At 41.1% G+C, this 27751-nt stretch overlaps 1 protein-coding gene and 1 pseudogene across 2 annotated transcripts in view; one reads left to right on the forward strand and one right to left on the reverse strand.

Annotated features, from left to right (window-relative positions):
• LOC309611727 (uncharacterized protein) overlaps positions 1-27751 on the reverse strand; it is a 323736-nt gene that overhangs the window by 188930 nt on the left and 107055 nt on the right. The gene's annotated exons all lie outside the window — the stretch shown is intronic.
• LOC309611725 (large ribosomal subunit protein eL6 pseudogene) lies at positions 6686-13169 on the forward strand (annotated as a pseudogene). Its single transcript has one exon. The product of its transcript is annotated as a large ribosomal subunit protein eL6 pseudogene (transcript).

The raw sequence follows: 27751 nt of genomic DNA on the forward strand, positions 1-27751 counted from the left end.
AATCTTCACATTACCAGCTCTCCAAGTGATTCTTCTGCTTACTAAAGCTGGAGATCCTGCCCAGGGAATCAGAGGAAAGGGAGGATTCTGTGGCTTGGTCAGGGAAGGTTTTGCATTGAGATAACGAAAGCCCCTGGAAAAACATGAGAATGTTTTCAAGGAACTTTACCACACTTTAACCCATTAACACTTGAGTATAAATTAGTGCCTCCAATTAACACAGAAAAGAGAAAATAGACACAAGGTTGGTATGATTTGATAAAAGAAACTTTTCAAAGGTCTGGTGCAGAGCTGAGAATCAACTTGAGGGCTGGATGCCCGTTTCCAAGGGAGTTGGGGAAGATGCACATCATATTCTTCCCAGAGCTCTTCTTGCCCTCAGGCAGTACAACCCCCAAATAAAGAGACTTTTAAAAGAAAGAAAGAAAAGAAGGAAAAAAATGTGTCTGTTTCTACTTCCCAACAATCTTTAAGCAAGCGCCACAGTTAAGAGGCCAAGAGGGCACTGGACTTGGAACATTTGGTGGCTCGTCCCTTCCCACGTGCTACTGTTCCCAGCTGTATCTGCTGAGAATGAAAGTGTCGGGATCTTATAAAAGGCATTTTGAGAGGCCACAACACTTCCTCTTCTTACTTCAACATGAGGCCCTCAATTAAGCCGGAACTAATTCTTATGACAAGTTACAAACCACAAGCCAAAATAATGAAAACACTGACACCACTCACACTAGGGGAAGACTTCAGGGAGCTCCCATGACAAAGCCCCCGTTATTCACCCAACTCTCCCGACGGCTCCCAGTGCTGGGCACGGCAGCCTCCCTAAGCCCTGGAGAATGAGGCAGAAAGCAGAATTTCCACTGCAGCACTGATTCAAGCTTCTAGCAGATGGTTCTGCTGATTTAACCAACTTTTTCATAGAATTTTTTCTCTCCATCAGGATGAGGCAGAGGGAAGAACACTAGACTCAAAGTCAAAAGTCCTGGGTTCCATATCCCAGTTTATCAAAAATGGGATGGCTGGAACAGGTTAGTTCATTTATCTGAGTCCCGCAACGTGTACATGTTTGTGTGCATGTGGGTGTGTATATATAACAGTAAACTGGTAGCTTCAAAACTGAGATCTGAACACATCTAGTGGGGGGGGGGGGGGACACCCGTCCCTCCAGTTTTCTATTTGCAGGCCTTGGTAGGTGTTTCTTTGCTAGAAAAGGAGTTTAGGAGCACGGGTCTGGTAGAAGGAATGAGGGCGGCGGAGGGCGATGGTTCCACATCAGCTGGGAGCACTCCACTCTGGGAGCAACCCTGCCGGCCTGCATGCGGTAGGGAGTGATTTGCCAGCACAATGAAGCCCCAGTGGCAGAAAAAGCGAAGCCTGGCTCCTGAGCCCAAGTGAGACACCCTCAGGGGACCCCAGAAGCAACAGAGCAATCTTTAAGAGGGCGCCGAGGTCCCACAGTTATGCCAAGTAGGGGCTGAGCCCCTTTGGAGTTGGGTCATTCCAATTAACAAGAGGTCCTTCCTACTTGCTGGTGGGCAAGACCTGTGGACATGTAATGGGCAAGAGAACTCTCCTGCCAACACCACAGGGCCAATGTCAGGCTCACAGTAGGTCATGCACAGGAGAGAAACTTGTAAACTACAAAAGCGATCTAGAGATGTGGGGATGTTCCTTTGTCCTTTGTTTTCTCAATACGAAGACAACACCCAAGAGTTCAAAGAGCTCAGATCCCAGTGGTAGACTGAGCCCTCAGAGGGCCCAGTGTGGCTACATCGAAAAGCATCTTCGGGAATATGGGTGAAGGCTCTCTTACTTTCCAAAGGGACCTTAAACTGTTTCTAAGGAGCTGACTTGACCCTCTGTAAATGGTGAATTCAGCCAGTCTACCTTTGATACCAGATCTCTCTTCCCAGCTTTACTCCCTCTATCTACATACAGGGTAGTGCCATCTGAATACTCTACAGACACCTTCAAATCAGCATGTTCAAAATTAAATTCATCTCCCTCTATTCACAAATTTTAATGACCATTAAAATACACATCTGTACTTCCTCCAGACTCTTAAGCTCCTTGAGGACAGTGACCAGATCTTACATATCTTTGTATCCCCAATGGAGAGAACAGTAGATTTCAATAGCAGTTCATTGCATTGAAATAAAGTGTTCAGCATTAGCTATGATAATGCTAGCTGCTATAATAAATGCCAAAATCTCAGGGACTTAATATAACATTTTATTTTGTGCACTAAAGACCCCAATATGGGTGTTCCTGACTAGCAGACAGCCTTTTGCATGCTCATTTGGGACCCAGGATAATTCTATTTTGCAGCTCTGCCCTCCTCTAGGGTCTTGAAGTCTCTGCATTCAGCACACCAATGTGGGGTATGTGTGTGAGAGAAAGAGAGAGAGAGAGAGAGAGAGAGAGATTATTTGCTTGGAAAAGTCTCCCTTTTACCTATATCATTGACATAACTATTAATAACTCACCTTTTCACTCTCAAAAGTGTCCAAATTGGAAGGATAAATTATATTGTTACTCTACTTATAAACCATCTCATAGATAATCTATGAGCCCACCATAAAGTTTCTCAAGGCTTACATTTTTCACCATGGGCAACTGAGAACCAATCTGAGGGTAAACACTGTAACATAAAGAAGAAAAGGTCAAGAGTGGCATATTCCATTGTACCTGACCACCATTTACTCTGTGGTCAGATACAGTCAGATACATACTTTGAACCTTAAAATTCACTTCAGAGAAATCCTGACCTTCCAGAATATGCCTCCTCTGTGCTGTATCACAGCAGTGCCCTCAACCTGAAGAACCAGTGTCTTGAGACTGAAGAGCCAAGTCTTATATTCCAGCCATTGCTGAATCTGCTTTCCAGCAAAGGACTGTCTCCAGAAAAGCCAGTTTTCCTTTCCAAAAACAAACAAACAAAAAAGACCTACAATTTGATCTCAAATCCTTTCGTTACAGTATTGAAAACATGCCCAAGAAGGAAATTAAGAAAATTCTTCCCAATGGTGAATTGCCACCTAACTTTAAAAATAAAAGCCTTTAATTCTGAAATTATAATTATACAGACAGGGACCAGCCTGACATTTACTTTTGCTAATAGTCCTACTACATAACACAATAAACAAACGTGCAAAGAGAATGTTTAAGACTTGAGGGCAAAGAGTTTTCAGGAACCCAAGAGAAGTTCACAAGATAGATATAGAAATACATACCAAGTACCAGAAAGCTAAAAGAAGGAAATAACCGAAAAGCCTTTGTTAGCCTCACTTGTGTAAATTTAATTGGAGCAACTTGAAATTATACAGGAATCTCTTTGAGAAATAGTCCGCAATTCAACTTCACCAATTCAGACTGATTTGCCATGTCAATTAGTCAGGATGAAAGAGGCTTTGCCAAATGTAGACGATTTCCCCATCTAACACCTTCTCTGGTTGAGCCTTGTAACGATACTGCTAAGAGGAATATCTGATCAAATGCTTAAGCATTAACCATGTGCAAGGAAAGCCATTAAATGATTGAACATTCTGTGAATTAAATTGATTTTCTAGAAAATGAAAACAAAACTGAATCCAAGAATAAACTATCTTAAAATCGCATTAGACAAGTAAAAACATAAAATATTTTTTTCACCGGGGCTATAAAAATTAAATTAGCTGAAAGAGGAAATAAATGCTTTTGTGTTCCAAGCAGTTCCATTTATTAGGACAATAGGTACCTAAGAAGGAACCAAAACTCTGAAAAGAACTGTAATTGTTTCTAAGGATGATGCTTTGTGTAGAGAAAGGAAGGTCAGCTTTTTCTCTAAGTAACTTTCCAGGAAGAGGAGAATCATACTCAGTGGCTGCTCACAAGTGAAGAAAGGAAGGTTACAGGTAACCAGAAGTTCAGAGAAACCCACATTTGACCCCAAAACTGGCCCCCTGCTGAGGAGAGGGTGGGCAGGCTGCCTGCTCCCCCCTTCACCCCCTCTCTGTCGTTTCATCCCTCCCAATCTTCCCATGCGTTCAGCTGCTGCTGTACATTTCTGCTTTTCATACACGGGCTGGTTCAAAATGCTGTTCTGGGCTCAGCTGCCTTTGTCAGCAGACTGAGTCATATCATGCCATGATGTCTATATGAAAATTTTTGGTGTGCCCAGATCCTAGTTTTATCAGCCAGTAAGTACACCAGCTGCTGTAATAAACAGGATCAGATTTCAGAAGCCAGACACAATTTCAAAAGTCCAGGTCCCTCTTTTGCAAATGGTGACTCCAGCATCTGGGCTCTTTCTATCCTCCGATTCTACCATCTTCAAACCAACTGGACGGGAGCAGAGAGCAGGCTCATGGAAGATTGTGCAGAACTCAGTTACATGATTCCTCTAGATGCATAGGGATCTGGGAAATGTAGCTTTCTTTGTACTCAGGAAAGAGAGGAGAACTGGACACTGGTGAATCCCAGCAATTTCTGTCACCCTGGATCTATTCAGAAAACACTCGTGAATGTCTTCTGCACATCAGATACTCTGTCAAGGACTAGGGTAAATGCTGGGCAGTGTGCTGCACTTCAGTGATCACAGGCTTGCAGGAGAGAAAAATGGGCACGCTAATGATTACAATATAACATGATAAATGGTATTAGCAGAGGGCTGAAGGAACCCCGAAAAGAAGCAAGATCAGGAAAGTTTCAGGGACGTTTGAGCTGAGTCTTGAAGGAGGGTGACAATGGCTAATGTTCTTTAATCATTTTCCACTCACCCAGCACTGTTCTAAGTGCTTTTCACGTATTAACTCACTTAATCGGCACTACTCTAAAGCTAGGTATTATTATATTATTATACCAACAGATGAGAAACTGAAGCACAGAGAGGTTGAGTCACTTGCTCAGGGTCTCGCTGTTTACTAGTGATGGAGGCAAGGTTTGGACCCAGGCATTCTATCTCCTGAAACGACTCTCAACCAGCAAACTATGTGGAGAAGCGGCAGGAGTTCACCAGGGAGGAAGGATGAGGCCCCCTCTGCTGACAGGGGCCCTGTATCAGCATTCTGTAAAGTAGAGCAGGTTGGGAGAGACACATGCTGTTAAGGTCTCACTACACCCTCACCACCCATGCCAGGCAGCTATGGGTGTCACGGACAGAGTCACAGCCCAGAACCAGGATCACCATGGCAAGGTTGGGAGGATGTCAGGACATTAGGGAGATGGGCCAGACTGGAGAAGGAACACAGACCTGAATAGTAGACTGTCCTTCTAAGGCAGGGCCAGTAGCCAAGGAAGGTATCGGGAGAGGGTGATTCATTTAATAAAAAATTATTAAGATCTTATTAGGTTCAACACATATCAATCCAAGTTGAAGTTGACCCACAGCCAGAAGCTGGCGGTGGGGGACAGCACCCTCTCCCTGTGTGCAGGTGATCCCAGGGCCATGCAGGCTGTCACTGCTGCAAAGAAGAAAGTGGTAGCCCATACTTGGTTTCCCAGGACTTCTGCATCCCCTGCTGAGTATCTGTACCATCAGACTCTAGCCACCGCTTGGATTCCACTCCGGCCACACGCACAGCCTCCTCTGCGTAGTAAAAGCATGCAGTGCTCACCCACACCCAGTCTTGCTCTCCTTCCTGCACACACAGGTCTGCACTCCACAGTTCCCTCACAGTTAGGTGGGGCCACGTGACTAGGCAGGCCAGTGAAATGTGCTTCTGTCTCCTCTGGGACACCAAATAAAGAACGGGTCTCCAGTCCTCTGCCTTGGCAACGCTGGAAGCCACCTGTTGAGATGGCAGCCTAACCAGACACAGGGAATGCTGCCCAGAGCCTCGCCGACCCAACACTGGACTTTATGAAAGCAAGAAATAAGCCTTTTCTGCCTTAACTCCCTGACATTTCTGGGTTTATTTATCAATGTAGCGTAACCTGGCTAGTGTATATATTTCAAGCCTGTGCCCATCACTGCTTTTGTTTCTTCTGTTTCGACCCTAAAACTCATGCCAACCTCACTTCATTATTCAGCCAAGGTTAAATCTGCTAAATCTAATCCAGTAGTATGCACATGTGGTTACTTCTTAATCAGTTATTATTTTTCACATTTTTTGATGAAACTATAAATAAAACTCCTTGATCAACACTTGGAATGGCATTGTCTATGTCAGAATGGCCAAAGAGTCTGAGCTATTTCCAAACACATCCTCCTACTCTAAGTGGGAATCTAACAGGATGAACTTTCCAGTAATGAGGCTTGAAAACCTTGCCACCACCAGGAGAAGCAGCAGTCAGGCCAGGAGAAAGGTTGCTAATTTCCTTGCTGAGGTGCTGGTTAGCCTTCCTGCAACTAGCCTACTAGTGGAGGGATTCTTATCCGTCCTCATCTGAACATCTGATTCGTGAATCCTTCCTGGCCCTCCTTGCACCCCCGCCACACACACACACACACACACACACAGGATATTAGCAAATTGCAACACCAACACTTCCAAAAGAAGCTGTGTTCAGTGTCAGTGCGCCTCAAGTTGTGAGAAAACAATATTCAAGAATTATTAAAGTATAAATTCAATTAGAATTAGAGAACATCTTTTGGTAAATTCCAATCTGTTTAGTTTATTTCCTTGAAAGGAGATGTACACACATGCAGAATTCTAGCTTCAACTTGATGTCTACAAATTTCAGAAAAAAACACAGGAAAAAAATTGTCTTTTGCTCTCTTTCCCATCTTGCAAGATGGCGGGTGAAAAGGCTGAGAAGGATACTAAGGAGAAAAAACCTGAAGCCAAGAAGGCTGATGCTGGTGGCAAGGTTAAAAAGGTGAAGCAGATTAAGAAGGGGAAGCCCCACTGCAGCCGAAACCCTGTCCTGGTCAGAGGAACTGGCAGATATTCCCGACCGGCTATGTATTCCAGAAAGGCCTTGTACAAGAGGAAGTATTCAGCAGCTAAATCCAAGGTTGAAAAGAAAAAGAAGGTGAAGGTTCTTGCTACTGTCACAAAACCAGCTGGTGGTGACAAGAACGGTAGTACCTGGGTGGTTAATCTTCGCAAAATGCCTAGGTATGATCCTACCGAAGACGTGCCTCGAAAGCTGTTGAGTCACGGCAAGAAAACCCTTCAGTAAGCATGTGAGAAAACTGCGCGCTAGCATCACTCATGGGACCATTCTGATTATCCTCACTGGGCGCCACAGAGGCAAGAGGGTCATTTTCCTGCAGCAGCTGAGCAGTGGCTTGCTACTTGCGACTGGGCCTCTGTCCCTCAATCGAGTTCCTCTGCAGAGAACACACCAGAAATCTGTCATTGCCACTTCCACCAAAATATATATCAGTGGTGTGAAAATCCCAGAACATCTCACTGATGCTTACTTCAAGAAGAAACTGCGTAAGCCCAGGCACCAGGAAGGTGCGATCTTCGACACAGAGAGAGAGAAATATGAGATTACAGAGCAGCGCAAGGTTCATCAGAAAGCTGTGGACTCACAAATTCTGCGAAGAATCAAAGCTGTTCCTCAGCTCCAGGGCTACCTCCGCTCTGTGTCTGCTCTTACAAACGCAATTTATCCTCACAAAGTAGTGTTCTAAACTTCTTACAAAGAACCTAATTAAATAATTCGGTCCATTTAAAAAAAAAAAAAAAAAGAAAAAAATTGTCTTTTAATCTCTAGTACCAGTTGGGCAGTCAGACCCCAGACATAAGCAGACAGGGCAGTATGCTTCTCTTCATCAAGGTTACTTTGAGAAACACACAGTAAACTGGGCTTAGCAGCAGAACAAGCTCAGAGAGAACTGGGTTCAAAAACAAAATGCACAAATTGTATAGTTGCCTAAAAAGCCACGAAGTTACTTAAATTTTTAAAGGGCTGTTATTACTTAAAATGATAATAATCCTCACTTGACTAATTTAAATATTTTTCAAAATCCTTGTATAATATTTTATTTTTCAGGGTATACAAATACAAAGGGTTCACATTATCCAAGTCAAATGCCTTGAATTCCTCCCACTTCTCCTCACCCCGTTACCTCCTACTCCTTCTCCCCTACCCATTCCCAGAATTTCCTTCTCAGACTTTGATGATACAATCTGGAGCTATAGGTACAGATTACCACATAATTACTACTGTATTATGTATCTTCTAAGAATTATTTTTTACATTTGCTTTCAGTTTGTAAACAAAAATCCAATTACAGATTTTATACGTAATCCCTAATTATTATTTATAACTATCTAGGTATACAAACAGATGTACACTGACTGGTTTAAGTGTTTGCCCCTGGCCTTTTTCATACTCTGTTTTTTTGATCACTCACTGCACCATCAACCATCTCTTGGTCATCTGGAATTTATCTTCATGCACTTTTTCAAAAGAGACAAATAAGTAAAAACTTGCCCAAGAGAACCAATATCACAGAAAATTTCTGAAGCTTTGTCTACCAGAGAATATAATTGTTGTTTTCACACATGAACGACAACCTGGCTAGGTATAAAATTATTGAATACAGCCTTTTATGAGCAAAAATCTATACATATTGCTTTGGTATAGCTATCACAGAATGGTACGATTCTGGAAGATTTTCTCTTTCTTCTTTTGGCATTTTGGTATTATTTATTTGCTCCTCACTGAACACGTGTTGTTGTAATAAGAAAAAATTAATAAAAACAAATAAAATGAATAGATTTGTGATGAGTGCTGATTATTATGTGCCCACATTCTGCTGGACATTGAAAGGCATGTCAATAATTGCTGTTGTCAAGGCAAGAACCCAGCAATAGGTCACAGATAGATACTGATGATACAAATGAATGTTACAAATTACTGCACAGTAATTTTACAATTAACAAAAATAATAACATTGGGATTTAATATCATATTCTTTAGAAGGGAAAAAGTAGTGCATCTAGAATGTATAATGAGAAGAAAACACCAGAAGTCCTCAAACCTCTCCAGATCTTCCTCAGGCAGGACTCTGAAATCTGAAGGCCACAGGGTCTTACAACAACTAAGCTCTAGTTCTAGCCTCCCTTAGGCTCCCAATATACAACCTCTTTATTCAGAAAGACAAGAACACCACCCCCCAAAAAAAGAGACATGTCAAAACTGAGTATACTTCGGAGGAGGTCAGATGGAGAAGGACCATAGCACAGTTGTTAAAAACACACAATTCAGGTTATGACGCCCTGGGTTCGAGCCTGACTCTACCACATACCCCATATTTGTGGGTGACCTTGAACAAATCAACTTCCATGTGCTCCTATTTCCTCATCTGCAAAATCAAGGTAAGAATAATATCTCCCTCACTGGATTGTTGTAAAAATTGAGTTAAAACACAGTACCTGGCATGCAGGAAGTATGAACCAAGTGTTTACAATGAACAAACGAGTCACACAAAATAAGAGTTATAGGTTGACCTCCGTTATTTGACATGTCCCCCAGGAACATCTATGATCATCGAAGTGAGCATAGCATGCAGTCTTACTGCCATCCCAAATCAAACCAGTTAGGCAAGCTGAGGAAAGCTGAAGGGGCTGGTTCAAGTCACAGGACTTACTGGTGCCAGAACTAGAGCCAGCTCTTCCGGTGCACTGTGCTGTTCCCTACACTCAGCCTCCAAGCTTCCCTGACACCGAGTCTGTTCTTTCAGAGACAGCACCACTGTGGATCTTGTTACCCAAACACCAGGTGAAGCTCCCCTTGGTTTGCAAAATAAACAGAGAAACAGTCCTTAAAACATCCCCCTACAAAATGAGGGAATCCTACTACAGTTTTGTTAGGTTGGGTTTTTTTGACTGTCAGAGGACAGGGGATGTTCTGTTCGGTCTTCTACCTAGGAATTGTAGATTTCTCAACTTCCTTTCTTTCAAGAGGAAGTTGGTCCAAACCTACAACTAGGAGCCCTACTTGAAGATTCAACACTGCTATTTAAAGCAATTAGAATGAAGGCAAGAAGCAGTTTTTCATTTCACTTAGCACCCTGTTGGAGAGCTAGTCTCTCAGCCTTATGGTCTCACAATTAATTTGTTGGCACAATTAATCTAAATGAAGAGGAGGATTTTACTCTCACACCTACTAACCCATATTAGGAAAATCTATGAGGGTCAACACCCTGGAGTATCCCCCAAAGAACCTCTAAAGGGGGAGGGGGACTATAAAAGAACACAAGCTACAGAGAAGCTCCTCCACCTACCATCCAAGTGAGCCTACACATGACTCAACCTCTTCAAGCATTCTCATTGCACAACAGAGAGGTAATAATACCTACCTCATAAAGTTGTTGTGAGGATTAAATGAGAAAATATATCTAATGCATTTATCACAGTGCCCTACATGTTCATTATGGCCTTCATTATCACAGCCAAACAAGAATAAAGACCCCTGTGCTCAAGTATGGGGTCTCCACAAGTGCTGCTATATCAAGCAATTTACAAAGTAATTATGCCAGTCCTGATGGCTTACATCTGTTTACCTGAAGAACTTTCCATGTCATAATATATAATAGGCTATTTGTATGTTCCCAGAACCAGCTCCTATTTCATTATTTTTGTATAGCCCCTAAAACTTTGACACGGCAGCCCTGAATCTTGCCCCTATGATGAAACACTTTCTTACAGGTCTGATGTCTAGTTGACTTTTGACTTTATTAGTCGTAGTCATGGAATCGAAGTTTGTTTGCTTCCATGGTTCACTGAGGATATAACCGGAGAAACAGCTGTGGTGATGGCTTGCTGACTTTTAGGCTAAATTCAGATAGAGGATGCATAGAAACCTCCATTTGGCTCCAGAGAATCTAGAATCCCTCAGAATTCCAGTAACAAGAGAGACACCAGATCACCCCCCAAAGCCAAATGGAGCCTCTTCTAGCCTCTTCTAGCCTGGGGTGTGGGAAGCTCCCAAGAGAGAAGGAAATATCTCACTTGGTTCAGCTGGACTGGCTAGTTTTGACCTCCAGAGGGAGGAACAGCAGGAAAAACAGGCAGGCCCACGTGCTTTGTCCCGGCTGGCTGTGAGCACAAGATCTCCAGGTGCCCTCTCTTCTGAGTGCATCTCACAACCTCTGGAATCAACCCCAGGTGCACAACAGTAGAGCTGGCAGTCAGGTGGTCCTTACCTCCTCATGCTTTTAGGGAGAGGCTAAAAAGCTGCCAGTGGGATCTGTTAGTTCTCCCATCTGACAACTCCTCCCCCTGCCCTCCCTCCAGAGTTGGGTTTATTCTCAGCAAGGAACTGATGACTGCAATGGGATTGAGTAATACCTGGAAAAGGAATGAGCTGAGAGAGCGCTCACAGCCAGCCAACAAACCAAGTTCAGAGGTTCACACTTAATTCCTGTTGCCCTGTGACCTTGGCAATCTGGGGAACCCTCTAGTCAGCCCAACTTCTCTCTCTTTCCTGCACCTCTGCCCATATGCTCCCTAGACCTCCACCCCCAACTCCCTGTATGCCCTTCGTTCTCTCCCTTTCTAAACAGATTCTGGAAGCATGACAATATAGAGCAAGCCAGAAAATGGAAATACAATGCTAATCACACACACACACACACACACACTTCATAATTTGTAAAATAATACTTCAAATGTGATCTCCTTGGCGGCGAGACGTATCCATGGTAAAGAATCTAATTCAAAGACCTAGAACAAACACATAAGATTGAAAAGTTCATACTGTTTCTTATGAAAGCAAGATTGCAAGGCCCTGAGTCATATGTTCCTCTGTTTGACTTGTGTCAGAAGAGCTTTCAACCTGGAAGCTGCCGCATGGTGGGATATCACATCAGGCCAGTGATAGCTTCTCTCTGTTTTGTCTCTTTTGTCAGTGAGATAAAGAGAGGCACCAGTGCCTCCCATTCAGGAGCCCATTAAGGACCCACCATAAGCAGAGAATCTTCTTTCCCACAAACTTTGTACTATCGAATCACAGAACAAAGAGCAGGGGCTCCCGTCCTTTACTTTGATTCACTGGGGCAAGGATTCTGCCCACTTCTTACCCACTGTCTGATTTCTCACCAAAGGAGCATTTGCAAGTTGAAAGATTTATATTCTGTGAACTATTTCACTTGTCATCAGCCACGGGCTCCAGGCTCCGGGCTGGTCAGTTCCGGGAAGGTTCCCTGAGCCTCCCTCATAGGCAAGGCCATACTGCTCCCAAGTGGCTCCTGTGGAGAAGCAGGAAGCCAGAAACGGCTGTGACTGGACCGCTTTTCAGACCCGCCGGGGCCTGCCTCGCTGTTATGAGCCCCCCCTCTGTCAACCCGGCCCGAGACCCTTCCGAGGGCCCATCACACTGGAGAACTCGGCATCTCACGACTCCACGAAGGCCCTAGGTCGAGGCACCAGGGGCAGTCACTCATATCTTTTTTTTTTTTTAAAGTGGTCACTTTTTTTTTTTTAATTAATTAATTTATTTATTTATTTTTGGCTGTGTTAGGTCTTCGTTTCTGTGCGAGGGCTTTCTCTAGTTGCGGCAAGTGGGGACCACTCTTCATCACGGTGCGCGGGCCTCTCACTATCGCGGCCTCTCTCGTTGCGGAGCACAGGCTCCAGACGCGCAGGCTCAGTAGCTGTGGCTCACGGGCCTAGTCGCTCCGCAGCATGTGGGATCCTCCCAGACCAGGGCTCGAACCCGTGTCCCCTGCATTGGCAGGCAGATTCTCAACCACTGCGCCACCAGGGAAGCCCCACTCCATATCTTTCATAAGCCTAAAAAGCTGCACGGCTGCTCTAACAAAAGAAAGTCCCGAATTCAACCTGGGCATCATCACAGAAGAGTCTGTTAAGATACAACGGGAAGGAGACCCTCCCTTCCTTAAAAAAAAAAAAAAAACAAAGGCGGGGGCGGGGGGGAAGCAAAAGGAAAGAGAAGCAAAAGTATTTGAAGACTAAGAACATTTGTTAGTACCTACTGCATAGGCCTGTTTGCACCCCAGAGGCATCTCCTTACTCCTTATGAATCTTCTTAGGGTAGTTTATGAAGGTAAATCAGTTTTAATAAGTAAAATCTCCTTCAAGCTCATCCTTTTCTCAACAATGAAAAATACAATCTATCTTTATAATTAGTGTTGCCCTTTGACTGTTACTGCCCCCCAAAGGGGATGGACCCTTGTTCCTAGTGCTGTGATCAAAGTTTAGAGCCATATCATTAACTCTCAGTTGACAGGGGAAGCTTGGTAAGAGAGCAAAAATAAGATGCACGCCCCCCCCCCCCAAAACAAAATCCTTAGGGATACCAGGCAGCCCTTCCAATACCTGAATCACCTGGGGAACTCTTAATACTGCCAAAGCCCAGGCCCAGCTCCAGACCAACTCAATCGGAACCTCTGCAGGTGCACCCAGGCAGGTATGGGTGCTTTCTGCAGCTCTGCAGACAGGGCTGAGAACCTCTCTCCTAGACCCAGGGTCTCCAATCTAGCCGCACAGAAGAACCGCCTGGGGCAACTCAGACATCCTTTCCTGGACCCCACCCCAAACCAACCGAATCGCAGTCTCTGCGGATGGCGCCCGAGGGTTTTGTTCAGAAGCTCCCAAGTGATTCTGCAGTTATAGTATTTGATTAAAAGATTTCATTTTTATTACAGAAACGCATTCACAGAAAAAGTAGAGAGAATAAAGAAGTAAAAAAGAAATATACTTTACACATGCATAATCCCAAATCCTACCTTTCAGAAATAACCACAGTTAATTACTTTAGCTGAGGTGAAGATGGCGGGGAGGGGGGGTGGTACTGAGGGAATATGCAAGTAAAGGAAGGTGTACTCACAGGTTCCGAATTCAAAGTCCCCATCACCTTCCTAAACTCTCTCCAAGCAGTTCTGGAGCTAAGAGACTGCGCCCCGGCATCCCGCAACACGCAGTGACGTGCACGGGCACGCAGTGACGTGCACGGGGTACGCAGTGACGTGCACGGGCGCACGCACCGACACGCTCGCAGGCACGTGCACGGTCACACAGTCAGGTGCACAGCCACACGCCGAGTCACGTGTGAGGGCACGTGCACACGAACCCTGCTTTGAAGGAGGGCTGGAGAGACTCTGCCGTCCTTCTCGTCACCAAGAAGCCGTTGTATAATTTCATTTTGTGGGTGCCTAAGTTAGAAACATTTTGTTCACCAAACCAGTTTTATGAAGTGACAGTTACCTCATTTGGCCTTTTTTTAAATTAATCATAGATTTATGTAATTCCCAATCAGAGCTGCTTTCAGAACAAAGCAACCCAGGCCCAGCACCAAGTTGTTATTATTCCCTCCAAGAGGAAAAAAAAAAAAAGAAAGAAAAAAGATGCTTATTGAGCCTATGCAATTTATCCTACGTCCTTTTTTTTTTTTTTAATTTAAGAAATTTGAAATACTATAATACAGGAAACATGTCACCACCATTGAGAGCCCGGGGATATTTGAGAGGGAAAAGGAAACAAGATGAATAACAAATTTCCCTAGGGCGGTAGGTTAAAAGGGAGGGGAGAGCATAAGGGCAGGGGTTCCACTGTAATGCTACAATTGTGAGGAATTTTATTCTGCCAGTAATTATGCATGAATCCTTGGGCAAATCAAGATATCATCTATGTTCCCATTGGTAAAATGAGAGAGATCAAGTTTAAGGCAGAGTTTCTCAATGTTGACACTATTAACATCCTGGGCAGGATACTTCTCTGTTGGGGGGAAGGGGAAGCAGCATCCTGTGTGTTGTAGGATGTTTAGCAGAGTCCCTGGCCTCTATCCATCAGATGCCAATAGCACAGGCTCACTCATGCCCCAGTTGTGAGTAAAAAATGTCTCCAGAGATTGCCAGACATCCCATGAGGGACAAAATCAACCCTGGTTTAGAGCCACTGGTCTAGGGTAATTCTGAAGGTCTCTTTATTTCCAAAAATTCATAAAGTATGCGGGAAAAGCTGGGAAGATGAATTTGACATCTCAGGGAATGTGCATATAAAAAGCCAAAGATGAGAACATGTAGAATTATCCTGTAAAGCTGAGGTGCTCAAGCTTGGCTGAACATTAGAATCACCTGAGGAGCTTTCTAAATTCCCAGTCTCGAGGTCAAACCCCTGACCAATTAAACCAGAACTCCGGGAGTTGAACAGAGTTCAGGTGTTTCCAGTGTGTAGCCGTTTGAGGATCAGCGGAGGAGAGACAGAAATAACAATATCTGTGCATCATTTCTTATGATTCTGATAAAATTTTATTTCAATCAGCAAGGAAACCAAAAACCCAACCTAGACCGGCATTTTGCAAAGCACTGGGAAACAGGTCATCTTAAATCAGGCCCATCTCAAGCTTTCAATTTCAATGAGTATTTGAGTATCCCCCACTCCCTAGAGAAATACTTGAGCATCCAGAGACTCAAAGTCGAAAAGCCCAGTGTCTCTGAGGAAGGTGCAGCCATTCATCCCACAAATCCTCCCATCCCTGCAGTCAGGGACCTGAGAGCACACCAACCATTCTCTCCAAACCATGACTGTCAATTGCATTTATCCTGTTTGACAGAGATTACCTGTTCCAGTTTATCAAGTAAGTGACAATCACATCAAAAGAAAATGTGTGCACTCCCTGAAAGAGGAAGATACACCCTGTACTTATCTCTGTGTGAAATCAGTCTGCGTGGCAGGGCTTGGAAGAGGCCTAGAGACCCAAGCAATGAGGCAAAGCCACTACTAACCAGATTTAACATGAAAATGACATAAGCAGTTCAAAGGGGCCACTGTAAAGTGACTAAAGAATCCTCAACCATTTCCTGGGGATTCTGTGCTGATTAACTTGGTACTCTGCAAAGTGCTCACAGCTTCCTAAAAAGAAAGGAAAAGGATGCAATCCTATTTACTGTAATTTTTGTTATGCTGTTACAAAAATATAGCAGCCAAAATTTATTGACCACTTACTCTGTTGCAGGCGCTGTGCTAAGCATTTCATATACATTATTTCATTTAATCTTCACAACAATCTGATTAGATTGGTATTATTACTAATAATTATTATTACCCCTGTCTTATAATTGAGGAAACTGAGGCTTAGAGAAGTTAAGTGGCTTGCTTCCAGCAGCCACAGGAATGGAAATTAAAACTTAGGCAGTCTGACTACAGAGCCTAAGTTCTTGAGCATCGTGTAATATGGCCTCATGAGTCTTTATCCATTTGTCAGGTCATGAAACTAATGCCTTTGCATATCAGTCTTTCAATCACGGATTTCAAAACACTTTCAAAGCATACAGTATATGGGCTTATGCCTAGATATGATCCCAATGGAGAAATGGTATGCCTGTGTTCTCCAGCATGGTTTCAAACCACCTAAACAGAATCACCTGTTTAGGGGAGCTGGTTTAAATGCAGGGTACTAGGCCCCATCTCATGCCTACCATATCGGAATGTGAGGTGTGAAGCAGCCAGCGTGGGAATCTGCATTGTGAAATGGCTCCCCAGGTGATGGTTTTGCTCGTCGAAGCATAAGAACCTTTCCGCTAGGACTGGCACACTTTTGCATTCAAAAAGCACAGTCTTGTGCCTGTGAAACTTGAAGAAAGAATATTTATCTCTTCAGAATTATAAAACAAGAAACTGCAAAGATCAATTTTAAGAGCCAGAAGATTCCCAGTAAGGCAGTGCCCTTAAAGATCCCTGGATATATTTTAACATATTTAATTTAAGACATAAACCCACTTACCCGAATACATCATACTTTGCACTGAGAATCTGCCTTCCTCTGGAGACAAGAAATCTACTTTATTAATAGCACTTAAGCTGTTACTCAAAGCCTTCAAAACACACACACACACACACACACACACACACACACACACACACACACACACACCCCTACATGAATTTGAGTAAACACTGTGTCACCAGAAAATGAAATTGCTCTCAAATAACCATTATGACTTTTCTTATATGCTCACATTACAATAAAATTCAGAGTGAGAGCTATCAGTGGATATGGAAATTACAGACCATGTGTTCCTCTGCAAGATATGAGCCCTTAAGGGCTGTGATGGCGAATTATTCCTCTCTCTATCTCCAGTTTCAAGCACATAGTAGGCAATTAATCCAGTCTTGTGTTAAGAAAAAAGGAAGAAAGAAAACTTCAAAAGAATCAATGAGCAAATCAATTCCCCAATGAGAAGAAGCCTACAAGTCATCTCTCCCTCAACGCAGCTTTTGGACAGGACTGCCCTCTGAATACAAGAGAACACGGAAGGCTTTTCTTTAAGCAACTAATTTTCTCCTAGTAATGCTTCTTCAAATCTTGAAGCAGTTTACAACGAAAAATAATCACCCCAACTTCTTTAGCATTCACGTACAACCCAAAGTAAACCTCCAAATGAAAAATGAAAACCAGAAAAAAACAGGTTGAAGAAGGAAGAGAGAAAGAAGATAGATTATCATTTAAAAAAAAAAACAATAACAGAATACAACACACCAGGGATTGGGAAAATATCAAATTTTCATTTTACAGCAAAGATTGTGTTGAGCGTTGCTTCATTCTGCTATTCATGAGTTTCATATTCTTCCTCGCATTAAAACATATTTATGCTGCTTCTTCATTCCCTCCAGCCCCTGTGCAACATGAATATTCATAGAGCCCCTATAGGCTGCACATGTGTACGCACACACACACACACACACACACACACACACGCACACAGACGCCTATATCACACCCAAATGTTGGCCTCTTGATCCCTGGGAACTCATATGATTAGAGAATTTCCAAACGGCTGCAAAACAAATGCTAGGGATAATACTACTCAAACAGCATCAGGAGAATCTATGTGTGGGGTTGGTTTCCAGCCACTGGAATAATTCTGAGTTAATGTATTCAGAACATCTTACTCAGACTTCCACATTGTCACATCAAATCATGAACATTCAGACCTTAAAGAGACCCTGGAATCATCTGCTTCCAAATCCCTCATTTTACACACAAGGAAATCAAGCTCAAAGTGAAACTGCTTGCCCATAATCAGATGATAAGTTGGTGCCTGAACATCCAATCCAGTTGTCTCTCTACTATGCCATATTGGGACCAATATTTTGCACTTAATAGATAGCTAGCTGGCAGTTCAACAAGAAAATTCATCCAGAGTCCTCTTGGTAATGACTGCAAGATCTAAATTCAATTTCTATAAATAATTGCCAATTTTTGTTACAGTTCCTGAAGAATGCTAGACTCCAATAATCAATATTATAATAAATGAGTTCTAGCTCTTCTTTTTCGTTAACCTCTTTTTTAAGTGCTAGTGACTAATGGGAATAAAATATAAAAAAGAAAAGAGACTGTAAGGTTCAGAAAATCGACAAACTAGATATTCCCATTCACCATATGCTTTCACTTCATAACTCCAACCCTGCCTATATTTGAAGAGGTGATCCTCTCTAACACAGTGCTGCTCAAACTTACATGTCGCATGAATCAGACAAAGTGCAGATTATGATTCAGTAGGTCATTGGGACTTGAGATTCTGCATTTCCAACAAGCTCCCACGTGACTCTCATGCTCGTGGTCACAGGACCACACCCTGTTGTAACATTCACAGTGATCCAGCTACGGACACCATGCAAAGCAAACCAGATGGCAAAGAGTAAAAGACCAGCGAGCAGGCCCTGAAAGCAATGCTTATAATGACAGTAGCAGAGCAGGACAACTGGCCAACAAAAGTCAATTATCAACTAATAAAATAATGTCCTCTGGACCTTAAGTCTACCTTATCTAGATGTCAATGTCAGAAAAGGCCCCCATGTGATCATTCGATGGTGGGTAAGTTGTACTTATGCAGGAGACTCATCTCTGAGAGATTAATCTGGAAGCATAAAAGGCAGCATAGGTTCTAATTCTCTGCATTAATACTCAGGAGCAAGGAATAAATGAAACCAGAGCACTTTCAGTTGCTTATAAATAACCTCCCTGCCCAATACATGGAAACGGAAAGGTCTTCAATCAGGAGAGTGCATCGCTGAGTCCAGCCCTATCCTTAGTTTACTGAAACAAACCAAACCATCGTGTCTAACAACTTTGCTTGGAAAATAGATTTGGTACCAGATGGACATTATTTCAAAAAATCAAATGGGCAACTTAATTTCAACCTTTCTGATTAAGTAGATCCTAGCCGTTCTATGAACATGCTTCCAACCTTTCCCCCAAGGAATTGAGTCGTAACATGGGGAGCATGACCGTTTATTTGGCTTAAGGAACACATTAATTTATCTGGTTTATAGAATTTAAACATCTGACGAATGACAGTGGGGTTGATTTTATTCATCAGCTAATTGCTTTGCCACCTGGAGCTGAAGCTTTATATATGCAGCTTATAAAAGATCTGAAAAGGATCTCAATTATTCTTTAATTTGTTCCTTGAATATAAAGTAGGAAAATCTGGCTTAATCAAACATTGTCTCAATTCTACTGGGATATGTCTAGTTACCTTATAACAAGGTAAGCTTTCATTTAATCATATGATATGATAATTCCCCACTTTCAAGCCAAGTAGCCTCTTAGTTACAATCAATTTTCCACTGAAAAAATAAACACTGTCTCTTTACTGAAATCCCAGTAGAGAAAAAGAGCCCTTTTCAATGAAACTTGCTGCTAATACAACCACACTAGGAATTTCTGTGTAGGAATCCATTAAACCTCCTAATTTGACATTGCTGGTAAATTGCAGAATAAAGCGAGTTCCATGAACAGCTCTCTATATGCACATGGCCATTATTGGCACAAATGGAAGAAATGGATAATGAGTGCATGCACACGTGCCCACACACACGAACACACACACAGCATTACTGGAATCTATTAAATCTCACTTAATAAATGTTTTAATCAAGTTGAGCTCTACAATTTATCTGAGGGAGAAAAAAAGAAGAGAAACTAGCAGTCATGCAATTTCTTTAATTGCACTGAGTGAATCTGAAATGCCAGCGTGTGATAGAAGGCTGCTAGAAATCCCAAGGCATAAAAGCAGTAACTGGCAGGCAACTGAGACTCCTCTTGAAATGTAGCCTTGCAACAAGCTGGAAGTTAAAACCGTAATGCCATTATTTTAATGACCCAGGGTACTGTGGGTTTAAAGCCAAGTATTTTGTCCCTATTGTACCAAGTTTACCTTCATCATCTCTTAAATGCCACACAGCTGCCAATATGAGCTAAGTCAGGGAGAACAGGGGGCCAGGCATTGCACGGGCTTCCTGGAGGAAAGCAGATCATCAACTAGCACCCTGTCTGAGAAGAGAGGGGGGAGTCTGGGGCCTAAGGCAGGTGAATGGCAGAGGTATAGGCAGACAGGTGGCAATGGACACACTGTCACTGGGAGCCGGGACTTGAGTTCAAAGGCAGGGCAGATTCCTTGTTTCCTGCAAGCAAGGGAGGACTCAAACCCCTCAGGAACTGTTCTGTGTGATGAGACAAGGAACCAAACAAAACTGAGGCAAGGGAGAATGCCACAAGCACCCTAAAACAGACCAGGATATAAACAAGGGATCTGGCCATAAACAATAACGCAAGAAAACAAGGACTGGCACAGAGAAAAAAGTTTAGAGTAAAACCAGCCCCCTTTCATCATTTTCCAAAGCACCTAAAACTGGGCCTTCCTTAGAAGTAGTTTAAAATGTATGGATACCAACGAGGAAAGGGAGGGGGGGTAGGATGAACTGGGAGATTGGGATTGACATACATACACTATTGATACTATGTAGAAAATAGAGAACCTAATGAGAACCTACTGTATGGCACAGGGAACTCTACTCAATGCTCTGTGGTGACCTAAATGGGAAGGAAACCCAAAAAAGAGGGGATATATGTATACGTATAGCTGATTCACTTTGCTGTACAGCAGAAACTAACACAACACTGTAAAGCAACTTATACTCCAATAAAAATCAATTTAAAAAAGCAATGTGTAGTCCAATACAATCTTGAATGTTAGGTCTGGAAAAGATCCTAAACAATATCTAATCCATTGTACACATGGATGACATGAGTACCTCTGATGTCTAGAGCTAGGATAGCTTAGGAGATAAGAGCTTGGACTCTAAAATCAAAACCCTAACCCTATAACTCACTAGGTGTCTTGCTCTGGGCAGCTTTTGTGCCTCTGTAAAAGGAGATAATAATAATAGTACCTGTTCCATAGGTTGTTGTGAAAATGAAATGAGATAATCCATAGACAGCAATTATAATACTGTCTGGGATATGTAACAACTCAATAAATGTTGCCCTCTATTTTATTATTATCATCATCATCATCACTGTTATGAACTGAATGTTTCCCCCCGAAAATTTACATGTTGAAGCCCTAACCCCCAATGTGACTGTAATTGGAGATAGAGCTTTTAAAGAGGTAATTAAGGTTAAATAATGAGAATAGTATGGAGGTTCTCATCAAAAAATTAAAATTAGAGCTACCATATGATCCAGCAATCCCTCTTCTGTGTATATATCTGAAGGAAATGAAGTCACTATCTTGAAGAGGTATATCCTCTCTCATGTTCGTGGCAGCACTACTCACAATAGCCAAGACATGGAAACAACCTTTGTGTCCATCAATGAATGAATGAGTAAAGAAAATGTGGTATTATAGACAATGGAATATTATTCAGCCATTAAAAAGAAGGAAATCCTGCCTTTTGTGGAAACATGAAAGGCCCTGGAGGGCATTATACTAAGTGAAATAAGTTAGACAGAGAAAGACAAATAGTGTATATTCTCACTCACATGCGGAATCTAAAAAACCAAACTCAAAGAAATGGAGAGTAGAATGGTGGTTGCTAGGTGCTGGGGAGGAGGCGGGTAGAAATAGGAAGATGTTGGTCAAAGGTTACAAATTTCCAGCTATAAGATAAATAAGTTCTGCGGATCTAATGTACAGCTTGGTGACTATAACTAACAATACTGCATTATGTACTTGAAAGTTGTTAAGAAAACAGCTCATAAAAGTTATCGCCACACACACACACAAAATGGTAATTATGTGAGGGGATAGAGGTGTTAACTAACCTTTTGTGGTAATCCTTTCACAATTTATACATGTATAAAATCATCACATTGTACACCTTAAACTTACACATGTTATGTATCAATAGTATCTCAAAATAACTGGAAAAATATTTTTTAAATACTTACAGATAAAACTATGTGCCCTCTGGAATCTGCTGCAGGTTAATTGCATGGGAATGAAATCAGATTTTGATGAGTTGATACTTTTTGAGGCAAGGTGATAGATACCTAGGAGATGGTTTTTCTAGTCTTTCTGCTTTTGTAGGTTTTTTTAAATTCAGGGCAAAATTATAATAAAAATAATATATTCACACTTTGCTGTACACCTGAAACTAATACAACATTGTAAATCAACTATACTCCAATAAAAAAATTTTTTTTTAATTTGGCTTTAATAAACACCAAAAAAAAAAAAATAGTATCCTCAGTTCATTCTTCGCATCACAGTGCTTAAAAAATAAAACAGTACAAATTTTTTTAAAGGTTAAATGAGGTCATATGGGTGTACTGTAATCCAATATGACTGGTATCCTTATAGGAAGAGGAGAAGACACCAGGGAGCACACACACAGAGAAAAGACCATGTGAGGACACAGCATAAGGTGGCCATCTGTAAGCCAAGGAGAGAGGCCTCAGGAGAAACCATCACTGCCAACACCTTGATCTTACACTTCCAGCCTCCAGAACTGTGAGAAAATAAATTCCTGTTATTTAAGCCACCCAGTCTGTGATATTCTGATATGGCAGCCCTAGAAAACTAATACAGTCCCTATCATTATTATCTGGTGCAAGTCACACTGCCAACTAAGGCAGTGGCAGGATGAGGACCCAGCCTCAATGCTTTTTCCATCAGCTCCCCCTCCCACGTTATTCCCCCAAATTCCCTATTGGGTATCTTATCCTAAAACATTAGTTTCCTATCTGGTTTTAAGAGGCTAAGATATTATTCAAGAAAACATAGAAAGTGTAAGAAACATAAAACTCTGGAAGAAAATCAAATGTCTCAGTCTCAAGGAAAGAAACCAGTTCTGAAATGCGTGCCCTCTGCCTCCCCTCCCACCACCCAGTAAGCTCCAGCAGGTCTAAAGCAGCTGTATGAGGAAGCCTGAAGCCGAGGGCCCCCAGGTCACAGGCTAGATCCAATGCACAGGTGGTATCTCCTCACCAGAGCAGGAGCATTCCAAGGAGCCTGACTGGACCTTGATCCATAACCAGACTTCAAGTCACCTCAGTGGCTGCCACAATAGTCTTGCCTTTCTGCCCCACCTGAAGCACCATGCAGGTTAAAAGACTCCAAATATAGGCAGGGCATGTTTGTTCCACAAGCAGTTTTGCCTCTTTTATAAAATGAATGGACTCAGTCATCAAGGTTTCCAATACCATGGATTGAAAAATAGGATGTACAACCCATTAAAAGTTCACCAGAATATAAAGAATGGATAGACAACAAGGTCCTACTGTATAGCACAGGGAACTATATTCAATATCCTGTAATAAACCATAATGGAAAAGAATGTAAAAAAGAATGTATATATGTATAACTGAATCACTTTGCCGTACAGCAGAAATTAACACAACATTGTAAAGCAACTATACTTCAGTAAAATAAATTTTTTAAAAAATCCACCAGGAATCAACAAATGGTGCTGGTACAACTACATAGCCATGCGCAAAAGAATGAAGCTGGACCCTTCCCTCACACCGTACACAAAAACTGACTCTAAATGAATCAAAGACCAAAATGTAAGTTCTAAAACTATGAAAGTCTAAGAAGAAAACACAGGGATAAATCTTCACAACCTCAGATTTGCCAGTAAATTCTTAGATGTGACATCAAAGCCATGAGCAACAAAAGGAAAAATAGATAAATTAGCCTTAAAAATTAAAAGCTTTGTGCATCAAAGGGTACTATCAAGAAAGTGAAAAGACAATTCACAGAATGGAAGAAAATATTTGCAAATCATATATCTGATAGAGGATTAAATCTAGAATATATAAAGAACACTTACAATTCAATAACAAAAAAGACAACCCAATTTAAAAACTGGGAAAAGATCTGAATAGACATTTTGCCAAAGAAGCTATACAAACGACAAATGAGCACATGAAAAGATGATCAGCATCAGCAAGAAAATGCAAATCAATATCACAATGAGATACCACTTCACATCTACTAATATTGTGATAATAAAAAGTATGGACAGTAATAAGTATTGGCAAGGATGTCAAAAATTCTGAAAACTCATACACTGCTGGAGAGAGTATACAATAGTGCACTTTATAAAACAGTCTGTCAGTTCCTCAAATGATCAAGCATATAGTTACCATATGACTCAGCAATTCCACTCCTAGGTATCTACCCAAGAAAAATAAAATATATGTCCACACAGAAAGTTGTACATGAATGTTTATAGCAGTATTATTCATAATAGCCAAAAGGTGGAAACAACCCAAATATCCCTTAACTGATGAATGGCTAAACACAACGTAGGATACCCATACAGTGGAATATTAAATTAAATATTAAATGAAATATAAAAAGGACTGGAGTACTGATACATGCTACAAGATGAATGAGCCTTGAAAACATTGTGTAAGTTAAAGAAGCTGATGGCAAAAGACCAGATATTATACGATTCCATCTGTATGAAATGACCAGGATAAGTAAATCTATAGGGACAAAAAATTGATTAGTGGTTGCCTAGGGCTGGGGGGGGGATGAGGAGTAGGGTATGGGGTCTCTTTTGGGGGTGGTGAAAATGTTCTAAAATTGACTGTGATGATGGTTGCATAACTGTGAATAAAGCGGACTGTACACTATAAATGGGAGAATTGCATGGTATGTGAATTTTATCTCAAGCTGTTCCAAAAAATCCCATCAGTCCTCTCAGTGTTTAGATCTCTTTTCACAGTCTTAAACATTCCATTCTTTGTACTTATTGCCCCAGGAGGTCCATTTGTGATGCACAAGTGTGCCTCTATATGGCCTTCCAGGTCAAGCTGACATTTGCAGTCTTGTGCCTTTGGTCCTTGAAATTCCCTGTATATCCACAGTTCTCCCCAACATTCCTCACTAAAGGATATTTTCTTGTCCAGAATTCAATCATCTTTTCCAAGATAACTCTTTGATATTTTAATCATAGATAACAAGTCTGTTTCTAATAAAGCCAGGATGAAAGGTTAAAGAGATCAAACTTCTATCCTCAAATCTTTTGCTCCAAGTTGACCTGCACCCAACTGCAGGTGAAAAGTATGTTGCACGAAGAACATACAATATTTTCTGTTTCCCTATATTCAGTTACTAACAGTTCAGATATCCAGTAATAGATTCACTTTATGAAAATTAAAAAGTAAATTGCTGGAGTGGAAGATATCTAAATAGCCAGTAAGAAAACAGAAAATTAACCTCCCAGCCTATGCTTATAATGAACAATTTCCACACTCTCCAGTGGTTAACCGTTTCTAAATACTATGCCTGTTCAAAATTATGTCTTTACTGAGCTTCCAAACTCAGTTATTGACTGAATTTTGTGCCAGGGGCATCTGCTCTTTAGCAGTAAACCAGATCATTGTGGTGCCATAAAATATCCCCTTGAATACTTAGTGCAGTTAAAGGAATTCATCCTCCCTTTGTCAGGCAGAAAAAGGGGATCGAACTAAAGAAAAAAAACCCAAAAAACTAAGAAGATAGAATAGGGATCTTGGCTTTTGTTATCTCTTTCTTTCCTCTCATTTCTCTCAAACATCTCCTTGCTTCATCCCCAAAATATAACTTCCCTGGAAAAATAATAGAGTGATTTTTCTTTAAAATGAAAAAAAAAGAAGACAAGAAACAAATATACCATCTGTTAACAATGGATAATTCTGGATACTGAGAATACGCATAGACTTTAATTTTCTTCTTCTTACTTTTCTGTATTTGAATTGTTAAAAAAATAACTTTTTCAATAAATAAAAATTTTAAACATATCCCATGTCTTTCAAAGCTTTGTTCCCACACCCCAACCCAGAAACTATGTCAATATAATGTCCTGGTAGGCTCTGGCCCCCCAAATAAACAGGAAATATTGTAATTTTTCTTTGGAAATCTTTTGCCCATTTTCAATATTCTCTCCCCCACCTACCATCACAGCTCTGCCCTCCAATGAAGAATCTACACTCTTCCATCTGAGACAGAAGTCACCCCTTTGGGAATTATTGGCATTTTTTTAACTTTTTACTTTGAGATAATTATAGATTCAAAGGAAGTCACAAAGAAATATACAGGCAGGTCCTGTGCACCCTTCACCCAGCCTTCCCATATGTTAACATCTTACAAAACTATTGTTCTATAGTGCAATATCAAAATCAGGAGACTGATAATACAAACCATAGAGCTTATTCAGATTTCACCAGTTATACATTTGTGTGTGTGTATGGTGCTCTATGCAATTTCATCACATGTGTAGCTTCATGTAACCACCACCACAGTCAAGATACAGAACTGTTCCATCACCACAAGACTCCCTCGTGTTACCCCTTTTAGCCACATTCAGCCCCCTTCCCCCCACATCAACACCACCAACCTCTGGCAACCACTCCATTTCTATAATTATTATTTGACAAGTGTTTTATAAATGGAATAATATAGTATGTATCTTTTTGGAATTGGCTTTTTTTTAAATTCAGCATAATTTCCTTGAGGTTTATCCAAGTTGTATATATCAGTAGTTCATTCCTTTTCATTGCTGAGTACTATTCCACCGTATAGATGTTACCACAGTTTGTTTAACCATTCACCCATTGAAGGACATTTCTGTAGTTTCCAGTTTGGGGCTATTAATAAATCTTCAATGGACATTCCTGTCCAAGTTTCTGAGTGAACATAGTTTTCATTTCTCTGAGATAAATGCCCAAGAGCACAATTAGTATGTTGTATGGTAATTGCATGTTTTATTTTTAAGAAACTGCCAAACTATTCTCAAGAGTAGTTGTATAATTTTAATTCCCACCAGCAATGCATGAGTGATCCAGTTTTTCCACAATCTTGCCAGCATTTGGTGTTATCACTATTTTTTATTTTAGCCATTCTGAGAGGTATAGAGTGATATATCATGTTCTTAATTTACATCTCTAATGCCTGATGATGTTGAACATCTTTCATGTGCTTAACATCTGTATATCCTTTTCAGAAATGTCCATTCATGTTGTTTTCCCATTTTCTAATTGGATTCTTTGGTTTTTTAATGTTGAGTTTTGAGTTCTTTCTTTGTTCTAGATACAAGTTGTTTGTCAGATATGTGACCGTCTCGGCCTGGAGATTTCTTTTTCAGTAGCTATTTAATTACAAATTCAATTTTTAAATTAATTATAGGACTATTTAGGTTATCCATTTAATCTTGGCTGAGTTTTGGTAACTTGTGTTTTTTGAGAAATCGGTCGATTTCTTCTATGTTTGGAATGTCTGAGCATAAACTTGTTTTTAATATTGCCCTATTATCCTTCTAATAACTACAGGATCTGTTGTGATATCCTCTGTTTCACTCTTGTTATTGGGGATTTTTGTATTTTTTTTTCATCTTTGTCAACCTTGTTAGAGATTTATCAATTTTATTAATTTCTTTTCAATAACTAACTTCTGTTTCATTCATTTTTCTGTTTTTAATTTCATTTATTTATGCTCTTTATTATTTTATTCTATTTGCTTTGCATTTGTTTTGATCTTCTTTTTCTAGTTTCTTGAAGTAGAAACTTTGATTATTGATTTGAGATCTTTCCTCTTTTCTAACATAAGCATCTAGTGGTATAAATTTCCCTCTTA

This window comes from Balaenoptera borealis (genome assembly GCF_965194805.1).
Source record: "Balaenoptera borealis genome assembly, chromosome: 15".
NCBI lineage: Eukaryota > Metazoa > Chordata > Mammalia > Artiodactyla > Balaenopteridae > Balaenoptera > Balaenoptera borealis.